The 9998-nt window shown below is 35.2% G+C and overlaps 1 protein-coding gene across 13 annotated transcripts in view; it reads right to left on the bottom strand.

The window, feature by feature from the left end:
- The window catches only part of mtd (TLD domain-containing protein mustard), a 510063-nt gene that overhangs the window by 215217 nt on the left and 284848 nt on the right, over positions 1–9998 (bottom strand). The gene's annotated exons all lie outside the window — the stretch shown is intronic.

Genomic DNA, 9998 nt, shown 5'->3' with positions numbered 1-9998 from the left:
TGGGTCAGGCGAGTCACTCTTTGATTTAATAAATACATCCTTTACTCACTTAAAGTAAGCCCTTTATCAATGAATTTGGAGTTGCTGATAACTAGAATAAGTATAGCGATAAGTTGTAAGGTCTAATTTCGAGATTTCATCTGAAAGTCAGGAACAAACAGGCTTTCAGAAAATGGTCTGTCTGTATGTAAATAAATTCACCCTAAATAAAGAAATAAGGCCCAACGTTCAAGATAAATAACTCGTTTAGGTGACAACAAAGAACGCTACAAGATTTTGATCAAAATGAATCCATAGGAATAGTTCCTTTACTGAATCGTTTTGTCAGATTATTAAGATTTTTTTCCGAAAATAACTCAAAATTTGACGTGATACATGTAGATCTAATAATTTTATTTGGATAATTTGGCTAAGAAAGTTCGATTTAAGATATTTCTGGAAGAGGAGGTTGGTTAGGCTCCCTGCAAGTGCTATTTTTGCACATTGTACTGCCTCACCATCTGTATTTTAATAATAAGCATCAAATGTGTTTATTTTAGGTAAAGGTACCGAGAACGGTTTCTACTTGGAACACAGAACCCACACACTAGACTTAAAAGGACAACAGCTAAACGAAAGGTACGGGGGCAACTAAGACGCAAGATCGGACCTAAATCTAATCTAAGCACACCCAACAAACTAACCCTGTACAAGGCTCTACTTAAATCCATCTGGACTTACGGATCAGAGCTGTGGGGCTCAACTAAACCTTCCAATATCTCTTGTATTCAATCCTTCCTATCAAAAGTCCGTATTGTTAATGCTCCCTATTATGTCACTAAACTGATCCTAAACTCACAAAGACCCTAAATATTCCCTTTGTCACTGGATCTATCCAATCATGGATTCATCAACTTCTACAGAGGCCTATCCTGCTATCCCATTTCCACAGATGGAACTTTTTCCTCTATAATCCAGCCTAATAATCAACCACGACCTCTGAAACGACCACATTCGCCTCGTGATCTCCTTTCCAACATAATACCCATTACTAAAATTCTTGAGATTGTTAACATTGGCTGATTTCTTTTCTTCCTGTGTTGCATTATGTATTGCGTATAGTTGCATTATGCATCGGCTATGCTGGGCTACAAACACTTTACAGGCACCAGTAAATAAAAAAACAAATTAGGTAAAGGGGCAAACCAACTTTTTGGAGGACTTCGCCGCTGATATCACAACAAGGTTGAATGAAAGCGACAAACAAGAAGCTAAAAATAATAATTTTTCTAAATGAATACAACGGAATAAAAATTCAAAAAGATTTTATCTTCAATCATTCCTAGTAAATCAAAGAAGTCAATTTGAGGTCAATGGCAAGTCAATTACAATTGTGTTCAATAAATTACCAGCACTCCTACATGTAATTTTGTCATGAAATTTCTTTAAAAATAAATTCTTATATTACAAAGAATTTATAATACGATTTATAGATTGAGTTACCCATACACAAGACTTGAGAGACAAGCAATGACGAAACGTGCGAAACTGCTTTACAGACTATTTGGACGACGCTCCGAATTGCCCATAGAACTGAAACGTTTAATATGCAGTACTATCCTCAAACCTGGGCGCCTTGGTAGCCGAGCGGTTAGAGGCGAGACTTGCGAAGCTAATATGTAATGTGGTACTGGGTTCGATTCCCGGTCATAGGCCTTGCATTTTATTTTATGGTTAATTAAAGAAATTTACAGTAAAGTATGTTTGCTAGTCGCTTCCGTCCACGACACCTAATTGGTAGTTGGACGTTAAGCCCCGCCTGAAAAAATAGGCGATTACTTTACTTTTACTAACCTCAAACCTATGTGGACTTACGGACTAGAACTGTCTGGGGTTCAGCCAAACCTACAAACATACATTTTGTAACAGACATTTCAATCAAAACTACTCCGACAGATAGTTGACGCTCCTTTCTACGGTGACTAATCTCCCTCTTTATAACCTTAACATCCCATTCGTACAACAACGAAATGTCGCAAGTGCCATACTGCTCTCTCTAATTGCTTTAATCATTTCATATTTCTCGTTTCTATTGTTATTCCTGACAATCCTCCATGCCTACTGAATCGCCAGTGGACCTGCGACTTTCTTCAGGTCTGAAGACCATCATTTTCCTGTAGAGAGTACTGCCACTGGGTAGTTTCACTTCTTCTGCTCTTCACGCTCCATCTACATCTCCGCTCGTATGTACTTATTGCAAATATTTATATTCAGATTGTAAATTACTAAATAATTAACTAATGATACTGTTCGCTCGCATTAACACTAATAATTCAACTATAATTACATCAACTGTACAAAAAAAAAAAACTTTTATAATCTCATTGTAGCTTTACGCCTAAACGTAGATTTTCTTATCTTATTTCATTTAAAAAAGTAAATAAACATCTCCAGGATTCAGGACAAAGGAAGCTTTCTTATTTCTGTTTCAGATAAACTTCCAAGATGGCGGAATATGAAAGAAAAAAAAAAGTAATATGGGCGACGATACGCAAAAATAGCAAATAAGAGACTTTTTTATATGTACATGTGTAAAGTTCCCGTATTGTGATTCCCTAGGGAGACACTAACATAAAATTGACTGTGGATTCTCTTCTTATTGTACGCTAGCCTATTTTGGCCACATTCTTCCAACTCTAGTGAAGACTGAGATATATACAAAACTTTTTTGAAATTTAATTTATTTTGAACTTCCCAATCTGTGTAGTTAGGAGGACAATAAGCAAATCAGATGAACAATGGAATCTGCAAGTCGTGATTTAGCAGGAAGAAGAGAGAAACTACGTATCCATTGGTAGCATTCTCAACGAGATACGTTGGTTGGTCCAGTCCCCGAAGGAGATCTCAGAGCTACTGGCGCTTCAGTCGGCGCAGAGCATTGCGACGATTTACTGCAATTCTAAAATTAAATTCATATCTAGAAGAAATTAATAATGATTATCATCAAATAAATGTTGAACCTTGATGAGAAAGTAAAAGTTTATCTCATTCGATAAACACTCGAAATAGGGAAATTCACTTTCAAAGTCAATATTTCATTAGTTCGATAAGCGTAATTATAATTATCTGAAGGAGGATAATTCGTAATTTTAATCTGAGCCTAAATTTGATAATCTGCCTTTCGACAATCACGTTCCCCTTTAATTTCACTAACTATTGCGAACGTATTGACTTTACGAGTAAATTTTTGAATTTTCTAGTCTCAAAATTTTTCAAATGGAACTCTCAGTGTGTAAGTTTTTTTTTTATAACTCTAAAAAAAAAAAAGAAAAATTGCAGTCACTTAAAATTTGTTATCTCGATTAGGTGCCACAGAAAATAAGCTTCTGGACACATTCAGCCAACTGGTAGTGCCGTGAATCGATTTATTGATTCGATTTTCCCCGTTTTTGAAAATTTTATAATGAAGGAGCTTAACTTCAATGAACCCAACACATACTCGTAATGTATAATACAATATAATTAATCTTGTCACATTAAGATGCCACGTTACTGGACGATAAGTACGAAATTATGCTGCCCTCAGATTAGAAAAGTTTTCTTAGATCAAAGATTATGTCCCAGTGGATAAGAGACTGGAAATCATTTCTTCTAAAACGAACAAATTGAGGTATATAAAGTCAACACCAATGGAGTAGTTAACAACATGTCCAAAACACTCGCCGTGAGGAGGTTGTGTTAGCCAGGTTGAGGATTGGCCACACGCTATTAACCCATGGTCACATCTTCAGAAGAGAAGTACCACCTAACTGTATCTTTAACTGTACGCCATATCCTGCTTGAATGTTCCAAGTATTCCAGAGCTAGGCAAAAGTTTAACATTCCCTCACAACTGGAAGAAGTATTGAACGACAACGAAAACAGCGTACAAAACACTCTGCAATTCCTTAAATATATTAAGGTTTTTAATTCAATATAATAATGTATACAGGGTGATCCATTTAAAACGCACCAATCGCTAATAACTTTTTAGGAAAGCGGAATTTCGAAAAAACCCACGAAGTAAGCTATATGTTTTTTTTGGTCTAGTTTTCAAATTTTTCACCCCCGATGCTGTATCTTTATTTTTGGCGGAGTTACGGGCAAAAACCCGATTGGGGTTTCATAAGGACCACTGGTTTTGACAATGGTTATGAAAACTGCATAAAAAACTGTGAAAAATAACGATGACCTCGTTTCGATATCCCTAATATTATTATTATTATTATTTTTTTTTTTTTTGGGCGCATCAACAGCTGAGGTCATTAGCACCCGGAGCTTTTTCCAGTGCACTGCCGGCCTCCGGACAGTGTTCTCTCGTTACAGACAACACTGTCCATCACCGGACAGTGAGCTGTAAGAAGCTCCTAGGAAGAGAAAATCTAAGGGTCAGCTGCTGGATTCGAACCCGGGACCTCCGCGTGGGAGTCTAGTATGCTAACCTCATAGCTAATCCCTTCCCTCCCTAATATTAGTCGAGATATTTAAGATCAAAGTTACAATTTTATCTATTCGTGATCGGTTTTCAGTTTTAATTTTCCACCAGAAATACACGTTTTGGGAGGTCCTCTGACTGCAAAAAATGTTATTTTTGACGCAAAGAACAAAAATAATAATAATTGAAGATTTTAAAGAATGTAGAGAATGTAATGGTTGTGGGAGAATCAGAATAAATTTGTTTTATCATCAAATAAAAGCAATCATCACATCATTTTAATGCACCCAGTATTTAATACTTCTTGACCAATGATTACGGTAAGAATCTCTTGCCAGGGTGGTCAAGTTTACTTCGTGGGATTTTTCAAAATACCGCTTTCCTAAAAAGTTATTAGCGATTGGTGCGTTTTAAATGGATCTCCCTGTATATATTTATCAGGATGAATGTATTTATTAGGATGTATGTATTTATTAGGATGAATGTATCTATTAGGACGAATATACTTATTAGGATGAGTGTATGAGTGTGTATATAAATTTTATGTAAACAGGTGATTTTAAAATTTAGGCTAGATCTCTATGGGGTGCGAGGAATATCGAGTACTCCACCTCAACATTAGTTAGTTAGGCTAGAAGGAAAGACGAGTTAGGGTAACCAATAGGCTAGTTTCGACAAGATTAGATGTTAAAGTAAATCAAGTAATATAGTAAAGTGTCTATTCCCCGGTATGGTTCAGGTGCAAAGGATCTTCGATGTAGCGCACCTTTCAAAACAAAACCAACATTAATCTTGTCTATACTGTCAAATACGGACAAACTTATACTTAAAGAATTCATAGTAAAATATAGAAAATTTCAGAACACCTAATTTAGTGGTTGGACGAAAAGTCCACCTGAAAGATGACTGTTTATTTTTCAGCGATTTATTCGAAAATGTTACCTTGATAAACTATATTTACTAAAACTACGAGTATACTTGTTACTATATTTAAAGTCAAGTACTTTTTAGTCGTAAATTTAAAGTTAAAGATAGGTAAGTAGTGTGACTGTTCACGCCAGGGTTATGTTCCACAATCCTCCAGAACAGGATCTTCGGTGAAACCCACTTTAAAACATTATCTTCCAGCTGTAAACTTAATTTTTTATACATTCTTCAGCAAAAATAAGACTTAAGAAACGCAACAACCAACCACAACACAAGTTAATAACCAAAAATTAAAGTAAAACAGGACCAAACTACCCTTAAAAAAAATAGTAGATAGCGCTACGGCAGATAATACGTAATACGTCGCAGTTTGGAGCAGTGTTTGTTGTATTTATACCCCCTGTTGGAAGAGGTCTGCATTGTCCGCGGCGGCATCCCATTAGTGGAGGCAGTGATAGAATGGCGGCAAGTAGATTCTCTGTTATCTGTGACACTTACCTGCTAGTTACTAATATTGATTTTCAGTCACCCGACTGTGTACAGAACGCACCTACCGGATCCTATCTCTCAGTAGCTTCAACGTTGGTATTATTTGGCAATATTTATTTATACAAAGAATTTATTTGTTAACTATTTGGAATAATTATTAAGCTGAAATTATTGTTCAATATCGCCGCTGTTTGTATCCACTTTCAGTAGAAAGTAGTTCCATTGGGCAATCGTGGATTATTTGATGCTCAGTAAACGCAAAACTTGCTTTAGCTGCTCTAAGGCTTGTTTCTTGTCGTTAACAACGGCCCTCTAATAACACAAATGATAACTTACTTGGGTCAGTAAAGCGCTATGGTCATTTCAAGTCTTCCAACCGATAAAATCAGTTTCGAGTTACCCTGAATAACCGTTTAGAACAGCGTTTCCCAACCTTTTTTTTGGCTCCCGTAACCACTTGGTACTACATCATGCTAACTTGTACCACTTCGTAAAAATGATTGTATTTCGTAAAATTTGTTATTCCGAGTGTTTTATTTTATTGTTATTATTATCTCCTTGTATAAGAATTACAATGTATCAGTTACAAAAGAGTTCAAGTTCATATTCACTTTATAAACTATGTAAAGTGTAAGATCTTAGTTTTAAAATTTTTTTTTAAATAATGCAAAATTGCGTCCAACTACCATTTACTAGGTGTCGTGGACGGAGGCGACTAGCGAACGTACTTTACTATTTCTCATTTAACCATTAAATAAAATTCAAGGCCAAGACCGGGAATCGAACCCAGTACCACAATGCATATTAGCTTTGCAGGTCTCAAAATTGCGTACATATTTTTCTCTTCAAAATTATTAATTAATTTACAAAGTTCTTCTTTAGGATTATTATATTTGCTTATATGGAGTGGGATTCTAAAACTTTCATAGACTGGGCAGCTGATAAACAATTAATGTTTCCAGCTCGTTCTTATCACACATTAAAATAATTTTTATGAATTATAGGAAAAAACGTTTCTATGATATTTTTATTATATTTTTCATGTCCGCCAGTATTGATTATTTTTCGTGTACCACAGGTTCGGAAACGCTGGTTTAGAACATGTTGACATCGCGGTTATGTCCGGAGTGCTAGGGTAATATCGCTGTTAATAATCACAATAATTAGAAGTTAATTAATCACATTGTTGCCAAGAATTCTACTTCGAACTATCCATCTCACACTACAGTTCTTGTCTTGTAGAGCGAAACGGCAACATAGTTTAAGTCAACTTCTCTACACCAAACTTGTTTCTCAAACTCTGAAGGTAGATGCAAGTCCGAAACTGGTTAGATAATACAATAAACATGAGCGCCGCTACGTCGGTGAACATAGTTTGTTTTAGCGTGAACAAAATATCTCAAAAACTAAAAAATTATAGGAAACTGAAATTTAAGGATACATTCAGTTCCTCCAGGGTGCTTCCACATAAACTTAACGATTACGATAACGGAAGTACAACAGAAACTATACTGAATAAATTTTTTTTTCGGAGACGTTTCCGAAAATGGCTTTGACAAAATATTTAAACTTAAATTTAAACTACCCCCACATTAGACTTAAAAGAACAGAACTAAACAGAGCTATCGACTACTTAAAAAACTCTCAGACGACAGATCAAAACTCTCTCTAGACAACAAGACTGATTTATACTTCTATTTTGAAACTCATCTGGGCGTATGGAATAGAGCCGTTTAGGTTCAACCAAACGCTCCAATCTCCAAAGGATTCAATCTCTTCAATCTAAAATACTTTGAACTATCGTAAACGCTCCATTTTATGAATCAAACCTGAATATAAACACTGCCCTTAACATTCCTTTTGTCACCCAAGATGCTAAAACACGATACAAAAAACTCCACTTCAACCTGCAATCTCATATAAATCCTCTAGCTCAAAATCTATCTTCTAGAACTCTTCCTGATAACCCGGACAAGACGTCTTTAAAGACAGTGGCCTCATGATCTCCTCTTTAGTGAAGAGAGTGACTAATAGTCTAATTTTATGGACTGTTTTCACTAGGTAACTTCTCCAATCGTTTGCTTCATTTGTTACTCTGTTAGCATTGTTACTTATAACGCCAACACACTGATTGTAGCACAAATAAACGCGACAAAAAAATTTAAACTACGCTTTTTATAAACTTTGTACACAGATCTATAACTTATTTCGATAATTTTTCAGCAAAAAATCTTTTTAGTTACGGGGCCGGGTGGCAGTTAATGTTCCTCAAAAATGTCATTTCATGTGTATGTTACAGTTTTATAGTGAATGAGAACCATGTGTGGGTGTATAATAACAGATTTTTGTGGGGAGAAAAACAATAACGTTGTTTATCTCTAAATTAAAATAAGACAAGTCGCATGATTTTTTACACCAATTTTGTTATCAGACCCAGATTCTCCAACTCGTTGGCAGCCAATCTTTGTCCAATCAAAGACTAATTATTGCACATTAATTTAAAAGCAGCAAGTTATTAGTTTAAGCAACCGTTAATTTAGGTATTAATAAGTAATAATTAGTTTATGAATCACGGGATTATGTCGCCTACATCATTTTAAAACAGTTAATGAAGCTTATGCATAGCATTTTCATAATTTATAATTGGAAAAATTGGTTTTTGAGATGATAATTACGAAATTAATATGTTAATTATGGCCACAGCCTTATAAATAGAGAGGGCTTACAATAATCCTCTCTTTTGGTCCCGTGAATAGTAATTTAGCAAATTTATATAACCTTATTGACAAGGTTTTCATCCTTTAGATCCCTGTATCTTACGGTAACATTGATGTACGTATAGTGGTTAAATCTGGTTTAACCTGGTTAAACCTAATTTTTTCCTTTAAAGTTTTTCCTCAGTTATTTAAGATATAGCCAGGAAAATTATAAAATTTAAAATAATAATAAAAAATTAAAGCTACCATAGCAAACAAACAAACAATATATACCTAAAAACCTAACCTGAATAGATCAATAAACAAGTAAACGCTAGAACAAGTTCAAAAACAAACTATAAAGGTTATACGTAAAAGGCTCAGGTTATAAAACAAAGCAGCTCGGCCTGCATTAAGTTCTGAAATGGTCAATTTCTCTCTTTTTCACTTTAGCCATTATTACAATCAATTAGTGTAAATAATGTACATTTACCAAAATATGTCCGCCATTTTCTGAAATAAATCTTTACACGATTCATTAAACTTAATAACTGTTTTAACGTCTTACCAAGCGGCTTAGCAGTTTACTGTTTTGTGTGTCTTTTCCCTTTTAGTTCGGCTACAAAAGGGCTAGTTCAATAATTCTACAGGCTGACTTTATGCAGTACCAAGAGACCAAAAATTTTATTGTCTAACTGTGAGACTTAGGAGGAATTTTTGAAAATATTTTGGGATGAAAAAGTGCAATATTCGTCAAGATGAACTTAAATTATTCCATGAACTATCTAAGAACCGTATAGTATAATGTGGCGACAAAATCTTATCTCTTTCTTTCCGTGGCGCTCTCCCAATCTTGCCCTTGGTGCTCCTAGATATAAACTAACTTTAGACGATATTAAGTGTGGTCCCTCAGCTAGGATTGAGTTAATCCTAAATCTTATAGCTCTTCACCTAGTTGTCTTGATGAATGGACAAAGAGAATCTTCTCTAAAAAACATCTAGGATTACAACTTTTGAAGGAAGAACGGACATGACACTATGGAGTAATATTTATCCCTGAATTTTAGTCTATGATCTCTCTTCCTAGAACTTCTTTAGTCCAAAAATAGATGGCAAGAGGGAAACTGTGTCTAGAATGGAGCCTCTAATGTTCTTCTATTGAAGTAATTAGCATTTCCTGAGAGGGCATTTAGTGGTGTGCTTAGTTATCTGGAGTTGGAGAAGGTTATACTCTCTAATGGAAGAAGAGGAGTATTTAGGCTCCAGGACTGGCTGACCCTTATCTTCCAGTTACCTTCTCTTTTTAGGGTCTTTTTTTTTTTGCAGAAAGCCAGGTGTGGAAGCAAGCTGAATCCTTCTTGGCAGTAATGAGAGCAAGTGATGTGCGGTACCAGGAAGTTATGGCCTACATCTCTGCCTAGAACTACCCAAGA

Source organism: Rhodnius prolixus, unplaced genomic scaffold (assembly GCF_049639745.1).
Source record: "Rhodnius prolixus isolate KJV_2025 unplaced genomic scaffold, Rpr scaffold_9, whole genome shotgun sequence".
NCBI classification, from domain to species: Eukaryota; Metazoa; Arthropoda; class Insecta; order Hemiptera; family Reduviidae; genus Rhodnius; species Rhodnius prolixus.
This window is presented reverse-complemented; position numbering and strand designations above follow the sequence as displayed.